The 25,563-nt window shown below is 40.2% G+C and overlaps 1 protein-coding gene and 1 pseudogene across 3 annotated transcripts in view; one reads left to right on the top strand and one right to left on the bottom strand.

The window, feature by feature from the left end:
- The window catches only part of FOCAD (focadhesin), a 312,885-nt gene extending 293,287 nt beyond the window's left edge, over nucleotides 1-19,598 (bottom strand). Inside the window, exon 1 of one of the 3 annotated variants that reach the window (XM_067744497.1) lies at nucleotides 19,466-19,598. The gene's annotated coding sequence lies outside the window, so the exon portion shown is untranslated. Of the gene's footprint in view, nucleotides 1-19,115; nucleotides 19,361-19,465 lie in introns of those variants that run through there. The other 2 variants (XM_067744498.1, XM_067744499.1) reach the window with 2 other exon arrangements.
- A 5,337-nt stretch (nucleotides 19,599-24,935) lies between these two features.
- LOC137227071 (histone H4-like) lies at nucleotides 24,936-25,239 on the top strand (annotated as a pseudogene).
- The last annotated feature ends 324 nt before the right edge of the window (nucleotides 25,240-25,563 follow it).

Below are 25,563 nucleotides of genomic sequence, written 5' to 3'. Positions count from 1 at the left end.
TCTTTTATGTGTATGTATTTATATGTTAAATATACAAGGGAATGCAGATGAAAAATAGTGATTTTTAAAATCTAAAGACTGATTTATCTCTAGAATTTTTACAGTATCCAATCTAAGTCTTCAAAGAAGTCCTCTAATTAGCTCCTTTATGAGATTATTTTTTCTAGTGTTATAATTTTTAAATATTTTTGCTCCACCAAAAGAATAATTTCTCAAATTGCTCAGTACATTTTTAAATAAGTATTTTATGTTGATACAAAATAATCTTTACTGTATATTTATAATAAAACTGATGCCCAATCATTTTGAAGACCTTACTGACCAATAAATGTCTAATCTGAATAGCTAAAATCTCCGTATTCATATTACTTTTAATGCCATTCAGTTAACTAAAATTTAGTAAAACACCACAGAATGTGTTTTATAGGTATTTGATTTGTATTTCTTCCCCTAAAAAATGACTCAAATTTTGTGCACTCGTTCTCTAAAATAATTTACTTCTTAGCAAATATTAATATGGCACAAACTGAAGTATACCAGTGTCCCTCCAGGGGAAAAAAAAAAAAAAAGAGGAAATGATAAGTAAAGCAAGAACGTCTAAATGTTGATAATAGATGGGTACATTGGAGTTCATAATACTATTCTATGTTTATATATGTTTGAAATTTTCCATTATAAAGTTAAAAAAAAAAACCCACACGTGTGATTCTCACCTAGGGGCCAGGCAATAGTCTCAGCACTTCACATTTATTAACATTTAATCCTCACAATACCCTATGAAATAGGCACTCATTTTACAGAAGAAGAAACTGAGGCACAGAAAAGACAGATAACTTTCCCAAGGTCATACAATAAACTGAAATTCAAATCCAGGTAGTCTGGGTATATATGTACATAGAAAAGCCTGGAAAACATAAATTATGGGTGAATTTTAATTTTGCTTGTTCCTAGTTTATAATTTTTTCACAAGAATATGTGATTTTGTAATTTGAATAAAGTTACCAAAATTATGAAAATCTTTATTCAAATACTTACATATTCTTTAGAAATAGAGGATATGACTTTCTAAAACCCAAATCACTATAAGCATAGAAATCCATCATTAACAGATGTCATTAAGTGAGCAACAAACTAGAAAAATTTTAGAAATGTTAAGACTACTTTGTTAGCCATTTTACCAATGCTTTATGGAAAGAGTAATATTGAAAAGGGGTCAATGTAATTTAACTAGATAGATTCAATTAACTTCAGACCATTTAAAAATCTTCCTTCATTTTCAAGGAGAAATATAACCATTATTATTTTCCTACTTTAGACTCCTGGGAAATTTTATACCAAAATAAAAACGCTCACTCTCGAAAAGAATTAGGTAGACTGATGACAAGTTAAATGGCAACATTTTTTTTGATTGCTGCAAACTGGCCAAACTCATTTCTTATTTTTCATGAAAACTAAATTATTAAAATCATATCGAATGGAATAGAATTATTTTAACTTACACTCTTAGTACTGATGAAAGCTGAAGATCAGATGGGCCAAGGAATTTTATAGGAAGATAGTAAATTTCCCTGCTGTTAACTAACTCAGTGTGGCCCAAGGTGGAGAATATCTCTAGATTCCAGGCCTGAATGGACACAATCACAAAAATAACATCATCACCACACTGTTAGAAGAACCACTCTAAAAATGATCAAATGAATAAGATGAATAGGGCACTGTGAAGCAATGTCATATATTCTTTTGCAAACCCTACAACTATCCATAGTGAAGATGAGAAAACGTCTTTAATTTGATTATGCTTAGTCTTACACACCCCTATCACCATGATGACAGAGCAACCTGACACAGAGAGAAAAATGCATGGGGCTGGAGGGTCAGGGAGTAGGAAAAACAGACTGGTTGCAAAACCTGACTCCACCACTAGGCGTTAAAATTTAGGTTAATCACTTACTATCTGGAGCCTGTTTCCTCACTGGTTAAATCTGGGGCCACTTGCCTCACAAGGTGGCATAAATAACAACATGAAGTAAGCCTGAAAGCCAAAAGGATCTTGACACAGTAGGTATATACTCTAAAAATGTGTGTTTCCTCCCTCCCTTGATACCATGTAGGACAGTCAAGGGAAGCGAATGATGGAAAAGAATTTAAGTTTTAGGGATAAGTAGAGCATCTGTAATCAAAGACTAAGATGGGATCCTGTATGTAAGTCACCAGCTAGAGAAATAAGACACCAGCGCCCACGGTTAGGAAATGCATGAAATTCCCATTCAAAATATATAGTTGACTTCTAACTCACCTGCTGAAAACCTTTCAACAGCATCCCACTGCACTTTGTAATAAAATTCAAACTCCAAACCAAGGCCAAAAGGTCCTACATGATTTGGTCTCACACCTGTCCCTCAGTCAAGGAACTTTAGCCACAATGACCTCCAGTTTGCTCCGTAAGCCTCCCAAGTTCTTTCGATGTGCAGGTCTGGAACTCTTAGGCCCCTCAGCCTCAAGTGTTTGTGCCCTTGCTGTTTAAACAGCTGACTCCTCTCACTGTTCACATCTTCCCTTGAGCCTCCCCTACCCCTCAGCCCCAAGTGCTTCCCCACTCCCTACCCCCAGTGACCCACTACTGTATCCTTCTCATAGCTTTGGTCGCAATCTCAAATGATCATCATATAGTATTTCTGCTGCCTCTCTCTCCACCTCCCAGTGAAATGCAAACTCCTGAGGGCAAGGGCCTGGACTCTCTTTCTGACCACTATACCCCAGCATATAACAAGTACCCGCTCAGTAAAGATTCACTGAATGAACACAAAGCACAACATGAGATTCAGAACACCATGTTGGATGAAACAGCTCCTATGTGCCACACATCCACAAAACACTATAAGTAACTAATCCCATTGGATCTTCACAATAACTCTGAGGTAGGTATTATTAACGCCATTTCCAGTATGAGAAAATAAGAGCTCAGAGAGGAAGTAACTTGCCTGAGGTTATACAGTGGTATTAGCAGCCAGGATTTATTGAGAATTTTACCATGTGCCAGGCAGGCATAGTTGAAGCTCTTTACATGTGTTCTCTCACCCAATATTCAAAACCCCATGACGTGAGAACTATTATTATCCTCATTTTCATATGAAAAACCATGTGAGGCAAAGAGAGGTCAAAATTAACTGCCTAATTATGTAAGAAGCAGAGCATGGATATGAACTGTGCACCCTATGAATGTGAGTCAAAGTTCACATGCATGGGCTTCCCTGGTGGCGCACTGGTTGAGAGTCCGCCTGGAGATGCAGGGGACTCGGGTCCGGGAAGATCCCACGTGCCGCGGAGAGGCTGGGCCCGTGAGCCATGGCCGCTGAGCCTGCGGGTCCGGAGCCTGTGCTCCGCAACGGGAGAGGCCACAACAGTGAGAGGCCTGCGTACCACAAAAAAAAAAAAAAAAAAAGAAAAGAAAGTTCACATGCTTAACCACTCCTCTATAAAGTATAGTTGACACAGAGTTCCTGAAAAATTAAAATAATCCATTAAAGCAATTCACTCAGAACCAGGCACATAAACACTTTTTAGATGTTAGGTATTATGATTCTTGGTCTAAATCCAACACATTGTTTTTTTCTATTATATCTTGCTGCATCCCAGGGAATCAAGCAAATCTTTAAAAACCAAAACAAAAACCTAGGTTTGGATATACAGTGTTAGATCAAGTTCCCAAAGCAGCTCATCAGCATCCGCAAACAGCTCTGCACCTTTGCATATATTGCAATCCTAAAAACATGTAATCAAGTCTGATGCATGAAAGTTACATATTAAAGGGCTGCTCCATGCCGAGCACAAAACACAAAAATTATCAATCCAAACTTAACCCTCGTCCTGTGGCACCATCATCAGCAACACTTCTCCCACATCTGTATATGTTTGGGGTCTTTTGTTTATTCTTTTACATCTTTATTGAAGTATAATTGCTTTACAATGGTGTGTTAGTTTCTGCTTTATAACAAAGTGAATCAGCTATACATAGACATATATCCCCATATCTCTTCCCTCTTGCATCTCTCTCCCACCCTCCCTATCCCACCCCTCTAGGTGGTCACAAAGCACCGAGCTGATCTCCCTGTGCTATGCGGCTGCTTCCCACTAGCTATCTATTTTACGTTTGGTAGTGTATACATGTCCATGCCACTCTCTCACCCCGTCACAGCTCATCCCTCCCCCTCCCCTATATATGTTTTGAGATTTTATACTTGTATTTCGTTGTTGATCATTCACTTTAAGTCCAATGAGTACCTAACAAAGGATAAAGATTGGCCACTTTCATCATGGCGACTGGTATCAATCTGTAGTAAGTCCATGCTCCTTGCCATTGATATCAAGGCTTTCGCATTTAATTTTCCATTTTTTTAAATCAGTAAATATTCATTGAAATAGATGAAAGCAATCATTGCCCAAATAATTGCTCAAACACTACCGCACAGGCACAGATGGCTACACGGCTGCCAAATGAACGCTTGGCTGGCGTGTAGCCCCAACCATGTGACAGCTCAAGACACATCTCAATGAGACAGGGGATGCTTTTACTTCTAAAAACATGCAGGAGTTTGAAATAACAATGGAATGTTCGGGAAGAAATGTTCAGAACCAGGAAGATCAAGAGGAAGCCACTGAACGTTCTCAGTTCCTGCAGCTGCCTCAGAATACAGAGCTTGAACTACGACTTGGTATCACACTCCATGCAATGAGAATATGAGGATATGGTGTACAGGGGCCATACTGCAGAGTTAGGCTCAATTTCTAATGCCCCTTCCAGCTCTGAGAGGACTGTCACCAATCCTCAAGATGTAGATCTTCTCATCTCATTCTGAAGGGGCTACCTCTATCTGTGTAGCAACAGCACACTACTGAAGGAGTATCTCAAGCAAGAAGGATTCCTCACTGACCAAGCCTGCTGCACTATTCTCCTGCACTTTCGAGTTTCTTGGGGGAAACAGCTGAGCCTTGTTCACCTCCTGCCGGGCCTGGCATGTAATAAGCAGTTAATTAATGTTTTTTGAGTTACTGTGTTTAGCACAGTACCTAATACACAATAGACTCAAAAAAATGTTAGAATCATAATTCTACTGTGTATTTTGTTTTCAGATCAACTTTCCAAAACAGAAAGTGAGAAATAGAGAAGAATCTATATCCAAATCTCTCTCACTAATTAAGATTTGTGAAACAGACCAAAATAAATTAATAAGAACCAGACATCAAAAATAAATAAATAAATTTGTAAATGACTCTATTTTCAAATTAAAACAGTAACCAGATTCAGTTATCAACACATTTAGGGTTTGAAAATAATTAGCTGTTTTTAGACCGACTCCTTTTTCCCGGCTTTTTTAAAACTAAGCAAATAACTTCTGTATAGGTAGCATAGAGATGAACTTCAGCCAAGCCCAAATCCCAAATCAGCAGAGTCCAAAGTGGTGCGATTTTATCACACTGTTACTCATTTTGGTACATTTTCTTACAAAAATAAAATAAAAGGTCAAAGAACCCATGTAACACAAGACTGGTTCATCACTGTTTCCAGCTGAATCTAATAGAGATGGAAAATGGGTCTTTGCTACTTGAATACATCATAAGTTTTACATGAATGCTTCAGCTGACAGCTATTATTTATCATAGCTATACCCTTCCTTAATCTGCTATGTATTACAACCCTTTAAAAGCCCACAGTATTACCTCCGTGTATTTCCCACTAGGGTAAAGGCATTTTAAACACATAATTACCCAATGAAGTAACATTTACTAATTTTCCGTTACACAACTAGCAGTATTCACGCCTGTTTTTACTTGTAGGGTTCTTAATAATCAGATATTAGTTAACCTTCACAACTATACTGGGCAGACGATCATTAGTAAATCCTTTCACATTAGTACAGAGACACCAAGCTGTATGTTCAAGAAAAGGATCCTGCAATGAAATGCTAATATCCAGTTGGCAGAAGAAGAAGAGGAGGAATGGGAAGGGGAGGAGGAGGAACACCTAGCTGTTCGTGACAATTATTTTTAATCACACAAATTTTAAAACGAATACATACAATTTTCACATGTACAGGGTTCAATGGAACTTTTCAACACTATGCTGGAAGTAAATGACTGACTAGATGAACAGCAGTGAGCCAGCAACTCACAATGAAGCCAGTGCTCAGAGCTTCATTTCAGTCTCAAAAACTACTTCTGCCTCTCAGTCCAAATTCAAACTCTCTTTATGAAATTGCTCCCAATCTGTCTTACCTCCAAACTGATACAAAGGTCCTCAAAGGCCAGATCAGCTCTGGAGCAAAGCCTCAGATGTAAGGCAGAATCAGCATGGTTCCCAGGACCACAAGCATCTCCCCAAGCCCCAACCCACCATACTCAATTCCATAGAGAACTTAGCACAATAAAGCTGAAAGTCTGGGGTAGGTCCAAAACTAACCCACTCTGTGGGAGTGGGCAGTCAGGGTACTTACTGATCATTTGACCTTAGTGTTTGGCACTTCTTGGCTATATCCCAAAGTGTGGCATACATGCTTCAAGTTCTATTCACCTCCCATTTCAAAAGTGTAAGAATATAAAAGGCTTAAAAGCAAGCTTCTTTTGTGCAAAGTTATTCACTGACTGATCTAAAAGGTAAGCTAAGTAATATGCAGGTAAAATTTTGATTAGTAATGTGAAAAACATTTACAAAGAGTTTTAATAATATAAAGAAATGCTCATGACAGAGTAAAAAAATTGTAAGAAATTTTTATACACAATGGTGAACACAACCAAGTTTAAATTATAGATATAAAGACACAAGATCAAGGAAAAAAGTGAATATGCAAAAATGTTAAGTTATTTCTGGTTAATAAGTTGATGACTGATTACATACTATTCCTCTCCTCCTTATATTTGCTACATTTAATGTGCCCCCCTACAATGGGCATACATTACTTTCTTACATTAAATAGAAATTATTAATTCTCTTCAAATAAAAATGTAAGTTCAATTTTTTAGTCTCAATAAAAAAAAAATTGTGATCTTATTTATTCACTTGAAACCATGGTCTTTTATCACTGTCTAAAGAGGCAGTTTCACCACAGCACACACCAAGATAAAAAGCCTCACTTGATCCAATTACACTGCTTATTAAGAGCTATTTAATGAGAAAGTCACACCTTTGAGTTATTAGATGCTATAATGGTCCTGCAGAGTTCCAAACAACTAAGCTAACAGAATTACCTTTGATTCTAAATTGTTTGCCAGAAGATTAGTCCATCTGTCCCTGAAAAAAATTAAGTGTTCCTCCAGTGTGTTCAACTTCCTCCAATCTCATTTTAATCAAGGATGTTGGCCTCAGTCGACAGAGGTATTTTTTAACAGATTTATTGAAGTATAATTGATGTACAAAGAAATGCACTTATTTAATGTGTGCAATTTGATGAGTTTAGACATGTGCAAACACCCGTGATACCATCATCACAATCAACATAACAGACATATGCAACACCTTCCAAAGTTCCCTTGCGTCCTTTTGTTTTCGTTTTTTGGCGTGCACAATACCGTACTGTTAACAATTGGCACTACGTTGTAGAGCAGATCTGTAAAATTTATTCATCTAGCATGACGGAACTTTATAAAGGATACTTATTTTTAATTGCTTAAATTACAATACAAAGAGTTTAATTTATCCTTTAACTTTCCAAAAATGCATATACAACATATATGCATATATGCAACATAAACATATACGCATTCCAAAAATGCATATACAACAAAACTGTTGTCATCGATAGATAAATTTTCGGGCGGTCTTTACATGTTTCAGCATCTGTCAAAGAATAAAGAAAAGTCTTTCTGATATAGTGACATTTGGACACAGACTGGGAGGAAATACTGAGCATTCCAGACAGAAGGAACACTAAGGGCAACAACCCTGAAGTAAAAGCACATGTGGCAAATTCAGGGAAGACCAAGGACACCAGTATGGTTGGTGCAAGTGCGCAAGCTGGGCAGTAAGATGACAGAGTGAAGCAGGGGCCCAGATGACAGAAGCCCCTGTAGACGCTGTGGGCTCTGGATGTTCCTGAGTGGCACAGGTAGTCCTAGATGCTTTGGGACAAGGGCATGGCATACTTGACAGTCATTTTAAAAAGTTCATTCTAGCTTCTCTGGAGAACAGGCCATAAGTGGGCAAGGATGGGAAGAAGGAGACCAGTTAGGGGATTATGGCAATAATCCAGAAAAGAAACCATATTGCCTTGGACAAAGAGAAGAGCAGTAGAGATGGGAAGAGGTCAGAGTTTACACATATTTTGACAGAATTTGCTAATGGACTGGATGTGGAATGTAAGAAGAGTGAAGGATGACCCCAAGGTTTTCAGTTCAGACAAGTGGAAGAAAGATTCAGTCACATACTGACATGCAGAAGACTAAAGGAGTCTTGTTTTTGAAACAGTGCAACAATGTGCAAGTCTCCTAAATCCATGAGGTGCAATTTACTTTTGTCTATGTCAGGAAGGAAAGGCTACATGACAAAAGGGCGCTAAGTGCAGAGAGTACAAGCTTCATCTTCTTCTCAATTTTATTTGAAGCCAATCTTCACTATAACAAAACAAATGTTAAATTTTGTATGCTTAGCTCTAGCCTGGATTTGCATTCAATTCACACCCAATACCAATGCTGCTGTCAGCACATGCCCCACTTCCTAATCCCCATAAGGCCTCGGTGGCCTGCTAAACCCTAACTATCCTACGGAGCGGAAAATCTCACGAAGTAAAAAGAGGGAGATATAAAGGAGGGAGGGGAGACAGGCAAATCAGTATGTAGGTGGGTAGATAATCCTTACTTCCCTATTCACTCAGCCTTCATTGTTCATTCCATTTCATAACTCCTTCCAAGCTTTATATGTTCAATACATTCTGAAGGCACTGTGACTGTGAGCAAATTTAGGATTCAGGGAGGGGGGATGGGAAAAATTGGTTGTGAATTGATACTGTAAAGAGAAATGTGAAGAAAATGAAAATGTATTCATTTCTTTAAAAAAAAAACCTTTAAAAATATGAGGTCACTTTGTTAATATCTAATTGATTTGTGAGTGACTCAATTGTTGCTAAAACAATTAAGTTAAAGAATGATGGGAACTTTATATTAGAGGGCTCTGAATGATACCACCTGAACCCATTGATTCATCTTAGCATCATTAAAAGTGAGAAACCAGACACTGTGTCCTTATGATGTGAAGGAATAAGAAAACATACACAGAACCCTCCAAGAATATTCTTGCCTAAAAAAATTCAAACTGGGGACTTCCCTGGCAGTCCAGTGGTTAAGACTCTGTGCTTCCACTGCAGGGGGCACAGGTGTGATCTCTCGTTGGGGAACTAGATCTCACATGCATGCTGCAACTAAGAGTCCACATCCGCAACTAAGAGCCTCCATGCCACAGCTAAAGATCCCATGTGCTGCAATGAAGATCCCATGTGCTACAATTAAGACCCAGTGCAGCCAAAATAAAAACTTCAATAAATAAATAATTTTTTTAAAAGACCTTGAATAGCCAAAGCAATCTTGAGAAAGAACGGAGCTGGAGGAATCAGGCTCCCTGACTTCAAACTATACTTCAAAGCTACAGTAATCAACACAGTATGGTACTGGCACAAAAACAGAAATATAGATCAATGGTACAGGATAGAAAGCCCAGAGATAAACCCACACACATATGGTCACCTAATTTATGACAAAGGAGGCAAGAACATACAGTGGAGACAAGACAGCCTCTTCAATAAGTGGTGCCAGAAAACTGGACAGCTACATGTAAAAGGATGAAATTAGAACACTACCTAACACCATACACAAAAATAAACTCCAAATGGATTAAACATATAAATGTAAGACCAGACACTATAAAACTCTTAGAGGAAAACATAGGAAAAACACTCTTTGACATAAACCACAGCAAGATCTTTTTTGATCCACCTCCTAGAGTAATAAAAATAAAATCAAAAATAAACAAATGGGACCTAATTAAAATTAAAGCTTTTGTACATCAAAGGAAACCATAAACAAGACGAAAAGACAACCCTCAGAATGGGAGAAAATATTTGCAAATGAAACAAAGGACAAACGATTAATCTCCAAAATATACACACAGCTCATGGAGCTCAATATCAAAAAAAGAAACAACCCAATTAAAAAATTGGCGGAAGACCTAAATAGACATTTCACCAAAGAAGACATACAGATGGCCAAGAGGCACATGAAAAGATGTTCAACATCACTAATTATTAGAGAAATGCAAATCAAAACTACAATGAGGTATCACCTCACACCGGTCAGAATGGCCATCATCAAAAAATCTACAAACAATAAATGCTGGAAAGGGTGTGGTGAAAAGGGAACCCTCCTGCACTGTTGGTGGGAATGTAAATTGATACAGCCACTATGGAGAACAGTATGGAGGTTCCTTAAAAAACTAAAAACAGAAGTACCATACGACCCAGCAATCCCACTACTGGGCATATATCCTGAGAAAACCATAATTCAAAAGGAGTCATGTACCGCAATGTTTACTGCAGCACTATTTACAATAGCCAGGGGCTTCCCTGGTGGCGCAGTGGTTGAGAGTCCGCCTGCCGATGCAGGGGACACGGGTTCGTGCCCTGGGTCTGGGAAGATCCCACATGCCGTGGAGCGGCTGGGCCCGTGAGCCATGGCCGCTGAGCCTGCGCATCCGGAGCCTGTGCTCCGCAATGGGAAAGGCCACAACAGTGAGAGGCCCACGTATCGCAAAAAACAAACAAACAAAAAAACAAAACAAAAAAAATACAATAGCCAGGACATGGAAGCAACCTAAGTGTCCATCGACAGATGAATGGATGAAGAAGATGTGGCACATATATACAATGGAATATTACTCAGCCATAAAACGAAACGAAATTGAGTTTTTTGTAGTGGGGTGGATGGACCTAGAGTCTGTCATACAGAGTGAACTAAGTCAGAAAGAGAAAAACAAATACCGTATGCTAACACATACATATGGAATCTTAAAAAAAAAAAAATGGTACTGATGAACCTAGTGGCAGGACAGGAATAAAGATGCAAACGTAGAGAATGCACCTGAGGACACGTGGTAGGGGCTAGGGGGAAGCTGGGATGAAGTGAGAGAGTGGCATGGACATATATACACTACCAAATGTAAAATAGCTAGCTAGTGGGAAGCTGCTGCATAGCACAGGGAGATCAGCTCAATGCTTTGTGACGACCTAGGGGGTGGGATAGGGAGGGTGGGAGGGAGATGAAAGAGGGAGGAGATATGGGGATATATGTATACGTATAGCTGATTCACGTTGTTGTGCAACAGAAACTAACACACTATTGTGAAGCAATTATACTCCAATAAAGATCTATTTTTAAAAAAAAGCCATGGTGAGAGCATGCGTCAGATGTTTGAGGAAGAGCAAAGAGGCTAACTGAGCAGAGTTAGTGAGTGAGTGCAGAGTAGTTGGAAATGAACCTGGAGAAGCAACAAAGGGGTCAGATGGTGGCAAGCCTGACAGGCCACAGTAAAGACTTTGCTTTTTACTTTGGTGGCAATGGGAAGCCATCAGACGGTTTTGGAAGAGAGAAGAAATCTTATGTTTTAAAAATAATCACTTTGGCTACTCTGCTGACAATATGGTAGGAGACAAAGAGAGAACAGATCAGTTAGGAGACTATGGCAGATTGCAAAAAAATGGCCCCAAATTCTTCCCTGTTCCTGTATGCACATTTCCTTACAAAGTACCTCTGCTGCTCCTCTCATAAGTAGTCTATTTCAACATACCCTTGGATTTGGGCTGTCTTTGTAACTATGAACAACAGTGGGAGAAGTGAAGTTGTGGGAATTCTTAGTCTACATCTCAAAAGGCCATACAGCTCCCTCTCGTTCTCTTGGCTCTATTAGAGCACCATGTTAAGAAGCATGGGACAGCTTACTGGTCCTGGTGCAGCAGAGATAAGCCATCCCAGCTGAAGCCTCCAAACCCACCAGTCCCCATTTGCTACATGAGTGAGCCCACCAGCAAAAGAACTCCCCCCACCCCGACCTCCCCAAGCCTGATCCAAATTGCCAGCCCCAGAACCATAAACTAATAAATGATTGTTGCTTTAAGCCACTAAATTCCAACGGTGAGTGGTAATAGATAACTGATACAGAGGCTGTCACAACATCAAGGACATAGACAATGGAAGCTTAGACTAGAGTGAGAGCAGTGGGTAGTGAGAAGTACTCAGATTCTAGACATATTTTGAAGGGACAGCCAATAGGCTTTCCTAATAGTTTACAGGTGGCTTGTGAGAGATGAGTCAGGGATGACACCCAAGATTTTCGCCCAAGTCATGGAAAAGGTCAAGTTTCCATGAATTGAGATGGGAAAGACCACAGATGAAGCAGGTATAGGAAGAAAATCAGGAGCTGAATTTGAGATTTCTATTAGTCATCCAAAAAGAAATGCTGAGTAGGCATCTGGATACACAGAGTCTAGAGTTCAAAGGAAGAGGTCCAGGCAAGTGTATATATATAAATATATATATTAAATATATATATATATATATATATATATATATTTGGGGGCTAATAGGGTATTATTAGTATTTAAAGCTAGTATTTAGGACCATGAGGACTGAGCCCAGGAGCTCTTCAATGTTGAGAGGTCAGAGAGATAAGAAAGAACCAGTAAAGGAATTGAAAAGGAGCAGAGGGGTAGGAGGAAAAACTGCTGATAGGAAATGGCAACTATGTGACAGGATACAGGTGGTGGCTCATACTATGGTGGAAATCATTTTGCAACTTCTAAATGTATCAAATCAACATGCTGTACCTTAAACTTACACAAAGTTATGTGTCAATCAAATGTCAATAAAGTTGGGAAAATGATCTGTCAAGCAAAAGATGAGGATTAAAAACAGATCTTTGGACTTAGCAAAATGAAAGTCATTAGTGACTTTGAGGAAAGCAATTTTTTTTAGAGTAGGAAGGGAGAAAGTCTGATGAAAGTGAGTTTAATAACAAATGGGAGGAAGTAATTGGACACATAAGTTTTGCCATAAAGGGAAGTTGTGTGGTGGCATAAGGAGGAAATGGAGTCAAGGAAGAGTAATTATTTTAAGGTAGGAGAAATAACAGCATGTTTAGATACTGAAGGGAATAATCCAGTAATGAGGGAAAATGTGATCTTGCAGGAGAGACACTGGAGCCAAATCCTGGAGTAGGTGAAAGGAATCTTCGTGCATGAGCGAGGAAGAGAGACTTAGAAACACAGAGACTATTCCACAAGAATCTCAGTCCTAAAATAATGGAGAGAAATCAGAGGGAAATCAGGTACACCCACCTCCCACATCCATGGCAACTGTCATCAGTTATCAAAGCATTTTTCACACCTCCGAGACCAGAACCAACCTAAAAATGCTCAACATAACCTTCCAGGCATCCTAATAGATGGGAGTTGTCACATGTGATGAGAAGTACAGCTGACTCTTGAACAATGTGGCGCTGAGGAGCGCTGACCCTCCCTGGAGTGGAAAACTCACATATGGCTTTACGGTCGGCCCTCCCTACCCACGGTTCCACATGCATGGATCCAACCAACCATGGATCGTGTAGTACTGTAGCACATATTTATTGAAAAAAATCCAAGTATAAGTGGATCCTCTCAGTTCAAACCCATGTTGTTCAAGGGTCAACTGTATTTGCCAAAATATTTTGGAAGTCCAAAGGTCAAAAAGAGGTGCAAAAAGCAAAAACCCTCTCCTTTCTCGTAACATAAATATTCATTGGAGATATATGTTATTTTTAAATTTGGAACTAGTCCTATACCTGCTATCCTACTACTGAAACTGTAATTATTTGATGGATAAAGTTGATAACAGGAGGCTTCACCAAAACTTGAAATCCAAACTACTATTTTTAACTTCAAAGCCAGCCATGCGCTTCAGAAAAACTGTCACTCTCACACCCAAATCTAACTTTTTTCTAACCTGCCTTCCTTCTCACTAAACACTAAACAGTCCCAACCTTTTGGACTCGGATACCACGGTCAATGAGTTTTGTTATTAGATGCTCAGCCTCTTCATTAGATGCTTCCCCTACCTCTCAGGCCTACAAAAACTAGACTTTTCTTCTTTGCTGGCCACTTCAGTGAAGGCTAATCATGCTTCCAAGCTCCAAGGCTCAGAAGAATATTTCCATACCATCTACCCCACACCTCTGAGGGTGCATATCCAGGTATCTTCATCTCTCATGTATACTGATCACTACCACTGGCAGTCTAAAACCTAAGAAACCATGGTCTATCTCATAGTATCTCTCTCCACCCTGGGTATACAATCATCTGGGGTCAACGTCTAGGTGAGTGATTCATCCAACACACCAGTCTCATTGTTCTTGAACACCTTCATGTAACCTCCATTTCATCCATCTACATCCATGGCCAAACCCTACACTCCATCAGCACTCTAAAAATCTAAAACTCCAATATTCTACTCAGACTACAGAGTACTTCTATCCTATCAGCTATCTCCCTTATACCTACCTACACGTGTATATTTACTTCATTCTGACTTCTAATCCCTTGAACCAATTATTTTCTCTCAATCTTTCAGCCTGCTCCTGGCCTGGTCATCACCTCTATCCAGTCTAAACCTCACATGCCATCACTTCAACCACCATCTTGTCAAGACCTTGAATTCCCTTGCATTCCTACCATAGGTACATTATAAAATCCAAATACTGGATCATTCCAACTATTCATAATCTCTAGTTCTACTGAATTTTGCTATAGAAAGTCACACAATTATATGAACTAGTGTCACTACAAATGAATGCTCCTTGCCTAACTGGTAAACTTTCCCAAAATCTCTAGTCAGCTCTTTCTTCCATTCCTGATGGTATTTGACAGCTGACCATTCTTGCCTTCTCAAATTCTCTCCCTCCTTGTCTTCTAGAGCTCCACTGTCTTTCTCAGTCTTTTTCATTGGATCATCTTCCTTATATGGTGGTGCTTCCCAGAGTTCCTCTTCTGTTTTATTCTTTCTTATTCCTCAAACTCCGTCTTAGGTATCACATCCACTCTCAACACTGTTTTCACTACCACTTATATGTCAATAACATTTTAATCTCTACATTACCTAGAATCCCTTTCCTCATCCCCAGACGAATGTGGCCAACTGCCCACTGAATGGCACCAATTGTGTGACCTAAAGGCACGTTCAAGACCGATCTTATTCTCCCATACATGTGATAATCCTCATGTGATTCCTATCTTAGGAAGTCATAAACCTAGGAGGCATCTTTGACTCTACCTTCTCCTCATCCCACATATCCAAGTGGGCACCAACTTCACCATCTTAATATACCTTGCATCCATCCTATCCTCGAGCCCCACTGCATAATTTGGAGTTCTATCATATCTTGCCTTCACAATTGGGCCTTGCTCCACTACAATTCATTCTGCACATTGCCACATAAAACTGATCTTAACTTTCCTCCACTTAAAATCTCTTCCCCATGGACCACCACAGCCTGAAGGATAATGTTCAAAACCTTTAACATGGTGGGGAAGAGGGCCTTTTATTATTTGGTGTTTGTTTACTTATTAAACCTCATCTCTCTATTCTCTCCTTAACACATTAAAGTCTGTGTTTTGTCTGTAACCTGTTCATTTGGCCTTAGTTCTTTCTTGTGCCTACAATGCCTTATCCACCATCCTCACCAAACAATCGCTACTTGCTCTCAAAATTCAGTTCAGATGAAAATGCCTCCAGAAAGCCTCTTCTGAATGTCTTAAAATCTCACACTCACACAGTTTTCCTCTATTCCCCACTATACTCGATGCATACATCTAATTATAATATTTATCTCATTGTATTTTGGCCTTGTCTGTGGCTTCCAAGCAATACTATAAACTCCTGAAGAAAAGTTAGGGACTTGGGACCAGAGCAGATGCTCTGTCTTTACTGAGTGAAAAAATAAATAATGAATACAATATCTTTAACACGTATGAACCTGTAAAAATTCCATTTATTTACATGTTTCAGCAATTCAAAACAACTTTAATAAAAAGTTTCCTCCACTCCCTCCATGTTTTGTCCTAACAGCATATGCTAAAACCTGAAGGTCTGATCGCATAAATCAACCAGTTCAATGACTGTTAAACAGAGTAAAATTCAAAGTAAATTCTGAGAGCAGCAAGGCCAAAGAAAAAGGTTGTCAAAAGAGGAGGGAAAGATACACCCTGGCAGCCAGAAAACCTCATAACAAAACTACAGTTCAACATTCACAATTATAACATTTGTTCAACACGCTTATCAGCCAAATGAGCAGTCACTGTATCTGACCAAAAAGAGATTAGAGGATATATTCTAAAACAACAGAAAGAACTGAAATCTTCAGGTTAGAAGCTTGAATGGAATGTGTCATTGGTCCCAAGTGAAATCATGAATCTTTAAATAAATAATAACAAACTTATCTATGCAGTTTGAATTCTCAACTTCCTTGGGCCTAAAGAAATGAACAATGGAAAATTTTACAGTATTTAATGTCATAGCTTTTGAAATGTCTTCAAAATACATAAAACTAAAGTAACTCAGGCTAACTGAATGAAAGCCAATATAAATTAACAAAATTTTTAAATCATAAATGCAATTATATTACTTTTTATATATTATTACTTTATATATATATTACTTTTTATATATTATAAAATTATATATTACAATTATGTTACTAATGTGGCTTGGAACAGGTTAAAAAATTATGAGGCCAGAAGTACTTGGTGGACCCAATTTATAAAAACAACAATGTTCAATCTATTGTTTGAAAAGAGATGGGATCTTCCACATTGCTTGAAAAATCTGTTTCAAATAATTGAAATGGGAGAAAAATGACAAACATCCCTTGTCCTATTAGCTTAGCAAATTTGTTTCCTATCGTGTGGAAATAGTACACACAACCTCCAAACAATTTATCACTAATTGTGAATCAAAGATTTATATTATACTTATATAACTATACCATATTGTATTATATTGCTCATCTCTAGATCTGTAGTAGTTTTAAAAATATATAATACTTATAGATTTCACATCTCCTAAAGAAACATCTATTGCCCACCTGATCAAAGTTTAAATTATCACCCAGGTTTCTTTTTTGAGATAAACTGAGCTCATTGTCATCAATCAAGAAATATTAAGATCAGGTTTTGCTATAGACCCATAAATAACCCTGAAACTACTATTTCCTTACATTTCTTCCAAATATAGTTATAATTTCACTTTTCATTGTGCTTTTCTCCCGAAATTTTAATTTTTTTCCTTCACACAGATATTTTCATATACACCTGAATCCTATGAGTCTCCCCAAATTTTAAACCAGAAGACTCCACTTAGATTTTTGCCCTCAGCTCTAGCATTTCTCCTCATCTTCCCATCTTAATCTGCTCCATTTCTAGAACAAGAAAGATCTAACAAAAGCAAAATTTTTTAAAGTTCAACTTTCTTAAATTTTCCAAACCCCTAATAGTGATAAAGGGGTTTAATTTAATTCACCTAATGGTTTGTGAACAATAGTCAAAAAGTATCACAAGGCTATGAATATTATGTCTCAGAAAAACTATTCTAGAAATTTAACACCTGCAGGAAGGCTAAACGAATTGCTTAATAAGTACCATCAATCAATCAACAAGTGAAAAACTATTGTTACATCTCTATGGGCATTTTTATTCTCAAACTAATGATTTATTTACCTTTTGGTTATCAATTCTCAACTGGAGACACCAATCAATTAAAATCCAGTAAATTTTAGGTTGATAAAATAAATGTTAACAAAGACATGATACTGAAAGACATTAGCCAGGTGATGACAACTACCTAATATTAACCAAGTAAGCAAATAACCAAGGCAGAGGTTTTAGTTACCACTAATCTACTAAAGCAAGTAAAAATGCTTCAAAAATTGCATTCTTATCCAATGTTTTTATATCATATCTTTAAATGTAACATTAAAAAGCTCCTGATTATTACATTTCAAAATTTAGATGAGTCATAGTGCTTTGAGTGCAGGAATTGGATGTGAATCAAAATTGTAAACATGCACTTGCTTGCTAGTCAAAACGTCAATATGGACAGATTCAGGAAGAGTAAAACATATTATCTTAAAATATATCCAGGGTTTTTTAAATGGTCACTTCTCAACTGTTAACACAGTTCAGTAAACATGCAATCTGCCCATCCTGTCCTTGAATATCTCAATATTACTAAATATTTCTAACCCCATCACCTCACTTTATGGATAGGTGCCTGAGACCTAGGGTCTTTAGCGATACTTAGCAGGATTATGCCTCAAGGCCATCATGGTCTGAGGCTTAGCAGAGGTGAAAGTAAGGAAAACTGAATGAGGTCCCAGAAGAGCTGTAGCTTATGATACAGGATCATAAGCTTCTGTGTCTAAATCTAGAACCTGAAATTGAATCATCAAATCGAGACAATAAAACTGGCAGATAAACTGGAAGAAAAAGACAGGGAATGCCCATTTTAGTTTACGGCATAAGACCTTGACCATGAAGGAACACATCAAAAAAGTGTTGAACAGATGAATGATTGATTGCATGATACTTGATAGCATGATTTCACTGATTTTAGAAGCTCCAAATTCAGAAACTAAACTGAGGGATCAGGATGCCATGGCTGAAATTAAAATTCATGGAGAGTAGGGGCAACACAGCGGCAAGTCTCTGCAAATCTTTGTATAGCTGTTGCAGACATTTCAAAACATACATTCATATACGTATGTGATATATAGAGAGGGATACAGATATATACTGTTTCTTCAGGGAATTCCTGCAAATGAGTACAGAGCCAGAGAACCAGGAGGTCTGAAAACAGGCCCTGTTCACCCATAAGCCTTTGCATTAAAGTGGACAGGATCTAAGTGAGTCACTGGAAATCAGGAGGAGACAGTCACCCCAGGACGAGCAGAACAGGGCTGGAATCCCCTGTGCTGCCTTCGAGTAGGGAATCGGTCGGGGGAGAGTGGGACGACTGCAACCTGCTGCAGGAAGGTATGCAAAGATCGCGCCGACCTGTTTCCGACCTGTTTCCTGGATCCCGCTGAGCCCCACCGTAGGCACCAGAGCCGGCCCCACCCAGGCATCCGAGAGCTCTCTAACGTAGAAGGCCTAGTTCTTCAGGAGTTCAGACAGGACAGGACGAGGGCAAACGGCAAGACCTGTCCCCTTCCTGGCCGCCCACACCGCGACGCGGCCCTCTCACCACATGCTCCACTGCCCCATCTCCCATCAGAGCTCCAGGCCCACAGGGCCTCAGCCTCCCTCCCAGCAAGCTGAGTCAGGCCACCGGCGGGTGCGACCCGGCGGCCTCTGTGCTGGAGGCAGCTGCCCGCAGCCTGCCGCCTGCCACCCGCATAGCTTACCTTCTTTCTGCCACAAGCTCAACCCCACGCCGGCTGCCTGACGTGGCCCGCCCCGCCGTCTCGAACGCCTGGGGGCGGGGACTACGGGGAGACAGCCAATGGACTGCAGACGGCAAGGGCCTGCCCCCGCCTCCTCCAACTTCGGCCCGCCCACCCTCGCTCGCGCGCACGCGTGTTCAAGGCCAAGGCCGCGCACTGCGGCTGGAAGGCAGCGTGGGCGGAGAAGCGCAGCTCCGCAGCCGCCTGGGGGCAGGTAGGGCGGCGCGTGCAAGTGCTGGCTGTGGGGCTGCGCCGCAGTGGGGAGTTGGCCCAAGGGAAGGCAGTTTAAAGGAACCCGCCTGGAGATGCCACTGCAGCGTGTCCGGATGGTCCTGTTGGCAGCCTGCCCCTATGCAGCTTTTGGCGGTGCAAAGCAGCTTCTTGGTATTTGGAGATTTTGTTTCCCGGGAAAAAAGTAATACCGATAACATTAGGATTCAGAAATTTTAATACAGACGGCAGACTTGCGGTTTCGTTCTTCTCCTTGTAGCTGCTGCTTGGTATCTTTACTTCAGTTGGCCAGCACAGAACACTGCAGTTCTTGATGCTACAGTGACATTTTCCACCTGTTGGGTAGTCCTGCAGGTCGTCCTGGCCCAGGCATTTCTGTTGATTTAATCTGGGGAGAAGTGGCGCCCATAATTGTTACTTTTATTGTTGTTATTATTTTTGTCTAATACTTATTGAGTGTCCACCCATGCATGAACACGCATTTTCATAAGAAGGCTCTAAGACACCTGGCACCATGGAACAGAAGCTAAAAGAGGCAGCAGGAAAAAAAGATGAGGTTATGACAAAATGGAATTCTGATTGTGGATGGCAAAAGTGAAAATTATATACAAGATGAAATAGTTAAGACAAGTTGCTCTAGAGAACCTGACTTACCAGCAGTTTCTAAACCCTAGTGCACCTTTACAAGCATTTGAGGAGGTTTTTTTAAAATACCAGTAGCTGAGCCCCATTTCTAGAGATTCTGTTTTAATAGCTCTGCTGTGGGGCCTTGGCATTGGTCTTTTTCTAAGTTTCCAAAGTGTTTTTAATGTGCTGACAAGTTCTACTTCTCATTTGTAAGAAAGATTTGGTTTCCTATACTCCACTTCAGAAAAGTAATAATATACCACAGACCATCTTCAGTTCTCTCAATAATCTATTATGCATTTATTATGTAAGAATTTATCTAAATTAATTTTGAACCTACTTATATATTCAATCTGTTACCCTTTGAGGGAAAGGAGTGTTATAAGGTTTATAACTGCCTTCTTGATTTTATGGACTTTGATGATATTCCCCTTCAGTCTTTTTTTTTTTTGGCTGCGTCAGGTCTTGGCTGCACGTGGACTTTCTCTAGTTGCAGCGAGCGGGGGCTGCTCTTCATTGCGGTGCGTGGGCTTCTCATTGCAGTGGCTTCTCTTGTTGCGGAGCACGGGCTCTAGGCGTGTGGGTGTCAGTACTTGCAGCATGTGGGCTCAGTAGTTGCGACATGCAGCCCCTAGAGCGCGGGCTTTAGTAGTTGTGGCTCGTGGGCTCTAGAGCGCAGGCTCCGTAGTTGTGGCACACGGGCTTAGTTGCTCCGCGGCATGTGGGATCTTCCCAGACCAGGGATAGAAACCGTGTCCCTTGCATTGGCAGGCAGATTCTTAACCACTTCACCATCAGAGAAGTCCCCCCTGTGCAGCCTTAATAATTCCAAATACAACAGCACTTCTTTTAGGACTATTTTAATTCTTTTTAAAAATTCTTTTTCTTTTAAGAAGATGTTGGGGGGTAGGAGTTTATTAATTTATTTTATTTATTTTTGTTGTGTTGGGTCTTCATTTCTGTGCGAGGGCTTTCTCTAGTTGTGGCAAGCGGGGGCCACTCTTCATCGCGGTGCGCTGGCCTCTCACTATCGTGGCCTCTCGTTGCGGAGCACAGGCTCCAGACGTGCAGGCTCAGTAGTTGTGGCTCACGGGCCCAGTTGCTCCGCGGCATGTGGGATCCTCCCAGACCAGGGCTCGAACCCGTGTCCCCTGCATTAGCAGGCAGATTCTCAACCACTGCGCCACCAGGGAAGCCCCTAAAAATTCTTTTTCTATTTCCTTATTTTTTGAGATACATTATTCAAAGTTACAAATGAACATTTAACTATGTGAACAGCACCTTTCAATGTATGTCAACTCATTTAATCCAACTTTATGAAGCAGGCACAGTTATTACACACATTTTATAAATAATGAAAATTAGGCACAAGGAGTAAAGCATCTTGATCAAGAGGCACTCTGGCTCTCAATAAATAAATGTACTGCATCTGTTATAGAAAGTCTGGTTTTAGGAGTGTTTGGGGAAACGCCCATTTAAAGAAAGATGGTGAGTCTGTGATTTTTCACTTTTGACACTTCCCCTAGATTCTGATTTTGGGCAGGACTGAGGGATTTAGGCTGTTAAACCAACAACCTAAAACTGACAACAACTTGCTGCAGATCTTGGGCTAGGCTGGAAGCACAAGGGCTCACTCTCTTCTGGGATATACTCACCCTACTTCTGGGATATACTCCTTCTATACATGACTGTAGTTCAGCAAGGATTTTTCTACCTTTTAATTTATTTAATCTATTGCTATACCTGGCACTGCGCTAGATATGAGAGATAGCAAGATGAAATACACAATCCAGAGCCTCAGGGAGCCAGCTCATCCTGGAGATTTATTTGTACAAGACTAGAGGTATAGACTTTTAGAACCAGAAAGGATGTCAGAAGCTGCCAGTCTATGACAAAGTTTTAACTAAGTGCTGAAATGAAAAATAAAGATAATGTATTAAGTTTTCATAAAAATAAATTTATTCAGTGTAAAGGACTGTTCTTTGTGAGGTTATGCTTTGATTTTTTCTGTTAAAAATGTTCTCTCTTTGGGAATATACTGTATAGCACAGGGAACTCTACCTAATGCACTGTGGTGACCTAAATGGAAGGGAAGTCCAAAAGGGAGGGGATATCTGTATGTGTATGGCTGATTGATTCATTTTGTTGTGCAGTGGAGGCTAACACAACATTGTAAAGCAACCATACTCCAATAAAAATTAATTTAAAAAAAAAGAAAAAGTAAATAAAGAGAGCTAAATGCTAAAAAAAATTTTAAATGTAAAAAAAAAAATGTTCTCTCCTAATAATTAGTAGGTTAAGTTGTTGGGAGTTTTGTTTACTTTAACGACCTTAAAGTCCTGTGTTGATTCTCAAAATTTTTTGATGTTTTTCTGATTTAGTTTAACTGTCCATTGCTGGCGAGGGAAATTAAGATTGCAGAGGGACAAAGTCCAGTTCTCTTTCTACTGCATACCCATTGGAACAGCCCATTTCATGAGCAGGGCTAGAAATGTTTGAAAATAATAATAACAAATTTAAAAAGAAATCAGGATCAAGGTTAGACAACAAAGATTAGAACTGGTTCTGATAGGCCAGCTGTGTTGTTAGCCAGGAAGAGAAGTCTCCTGCCTGCTTAATTAATCAGATTAGCTAAGTAGCTTGGTTTCCTTCTGAGCTGAAAGCAAAGAATGGGGCCTGAGGGAATACAGCTACTGTATGGACTGACATTTTTGTTGTTGTTGTTGTCGTTGTTGTTGGTACTCGGGCCTTTCACTGTTGTGGCGTCTCCCGTTGTGGAGCACAGGCTCCGGACGCGCAGGCTCAGCGGTCATGGCTCACGGGCCTAGCCGCTCCGCGGCATGTGGGATCCTCCTGGACCGGGGCACGAACCCGTGTCCCCTGCATCGGCAGGCAGACTCTCAACCACTGCGCCACCAGGGAAGCCCTGGAGTGACATTTTGATTGGGGTAAGACTAGGAAAAATCAGCTGGACTGAGTAAGGCACACCCATATCTGATATAGATATGTGGAGTCTATATTCCCTGAGAGTCAGCCTGGGGAGAATTTTTGAGAAACAGCAGGGAGAGACTGGACCCGGATGGGGGCCATGGGAGAAGAATCAACTTCATTCATGTAACCTGCAGAGGGTGGTCTAGACCTAATACCAGAAGCCCCAGCTCAGATGGAAATTTCAATTGAAGGATCAAAACAGACTTCAAATCTATATATTATTTTCTGGATAGGCTTAGATCCTACATGCAATACATGCAAATGAACTCTTTGCCTTTTAAATATTCAGGACAAACCACCTTCTTGCAGAGATAAGCAAGCAGACAGCATTTCTCTGTTAAACTCCTTGTATTATTACCCCTGAAGTTGTTAAGCAGTTAGTTCTCTATTGTACCAGACCCTTTAGATAAGTACACTTTTTGAAGTCAGTAGAGAAGGGCCTATTGACTTTAACAACAACAAAAAAAGAAAGAGAGTAAGAAAAATGTGTCCACTCCCAAATCATTAACTGAACTGAAAAGAATATGCTAACAAAAAAAGACACTGTAGTGTGAATCCTGTACTGTAAGAGAAGGTCATGTCCCCCACAGCATCAGGAGAGGCACAAAGCCTTGAACTCAGGCCCAAGCATGCTGGGCTAGCTCAACACGCACACACATTCATCAGCAGGAACGAAACTGGGAGGAGAAATTCAGAACTGAGTCACAGGGCTCCACTGTCGACACATAACAGAAAGTAGTCTTATTAGACTTAATTAGATGTGAGTAGATGGCTCCAATGGCTCCCCATTTCTTTTAGAGGAGAAGCCAAAGCCCTTACAAAGGTCAACAAACTATACATGATCAGTCTCCCTGTACCATGCACCTCCATCCCCAACACACACACACACTGCCTGTTAATCTTTGACCTTGCCTTCTACACTCACCCCAGCCAACTCCACTCCAATAACCCTGCCTACTCTCTGCTGCAGGATCTTGGCACTTCCCCCCACATATTCTCATGACTCATTCCATTGAATCATTCAAGCCTTTGCTGAGATATTACCTCCCGGATAAGGCCTACTCTCTCAGTCAGGGTCCCAGCAGGAAACAGATGGCACAATCAAATTAGGAAAATGGAGAAGCATTTAATAACGGACTATAAACAAAGGTGTGGGCATGGAATAAAAAGATCACAAGGGAAACTCAGGAACATTGAGGCCCCCAAAATCACCTCTGAGCCTAAAGGGGCAAGAATAAGGAGTAGTTACCAAACATGGAGAAGGCTGTGTACATAGGGGCTACCTGACAGGAATTGGGAGCTTAGGTCAAGGAACACAGCCAGTCCACAGTGACCCAACAGGGAGAGGAGAGCCCAGGAGTTAATACTTTGACCTCCCTCATTCTCCTCTCTCTTTCTGATCTTCTGACACAAGGGAACTAATGATGCTGTTCATATAGGTCCATCTCCTGGGGTACAGTGAAGGGGCAAAAAGAAGATATCTCTCAATCAATCTTACCTTGATTACCTACAACAGTTAGCTTTTGCTGTGTAACAAACTTAGAGGCTTAAAATCACAAATGTTTATATTGCAAAAGCAACCATGTCTAGTCATGGTAAGGGTGGAAAAGGCCCAGGGAAGGGAGGGGCCAAGCACCATGGAAAACTGCTGTGCAAAAACCTGGGGATCAGGAAGCCTGCCATCCAGTGTCTGGCCCAGCATGGAGGCATTAAGCCCATCTCTAGCCTCTTCCAACGGGAGACCGGCAGGGTGCTCCAAGTCTTTCTGATGAACATGATCCAGGATACAGTCACCTACACAGAGTACGCCAAGCCCAAAGCAGTCACAGCCATGGTAGTCTACAAGCTCAAACCCCAAGGATGTACTCTAGGGCTTTGGTGGCTGAGAGTACAGGATCTGCCATACCTCAACATTGAAAAAAAGAGCCCTTTTCAGGGCATCCCATGAAGTCACATGAAGGGTTGTTGTGCATTGCAGAATTGTTAAATCTGAGTAGGTAAAATTAAATAGTGGTTTGCATAAGGCTGCTGAAAGGTAGATGCATTATTATATTGCAATGCAATTACATAACTTAATCCTGGAACATTTTGTCACACTAAGGTGTTGAGAAATCGGGGTTTGTTTTTTTTTAACAAAGCAAAAGAAATAGGTCTTCTAAAAAGGGGTACAATAGATGAGCACAAGCAAATGGTGCTGATAAAAAGACTGG

Source organism: Pseudorca crassidens, chromosome 7 (assembly GCF_039906515.1).
Source record: "Pseudorca crassidens isolate mPseCra1 chromosome 7, mPseCra1.hap1, whole genome shotgun sequence".
Classification (NCBI taxonomy): Eukaryota; Metazoa; Chordata; class Mammalia; order Artiodactyla; family Delphinidae; genus Pseudorca; species Pseudorca crassidens.
The sequence above is the reverse complement of the archived record's forward strand: the minus strand, read 5'-3'. Positions and strand labels throughout refer to the sequence as shown.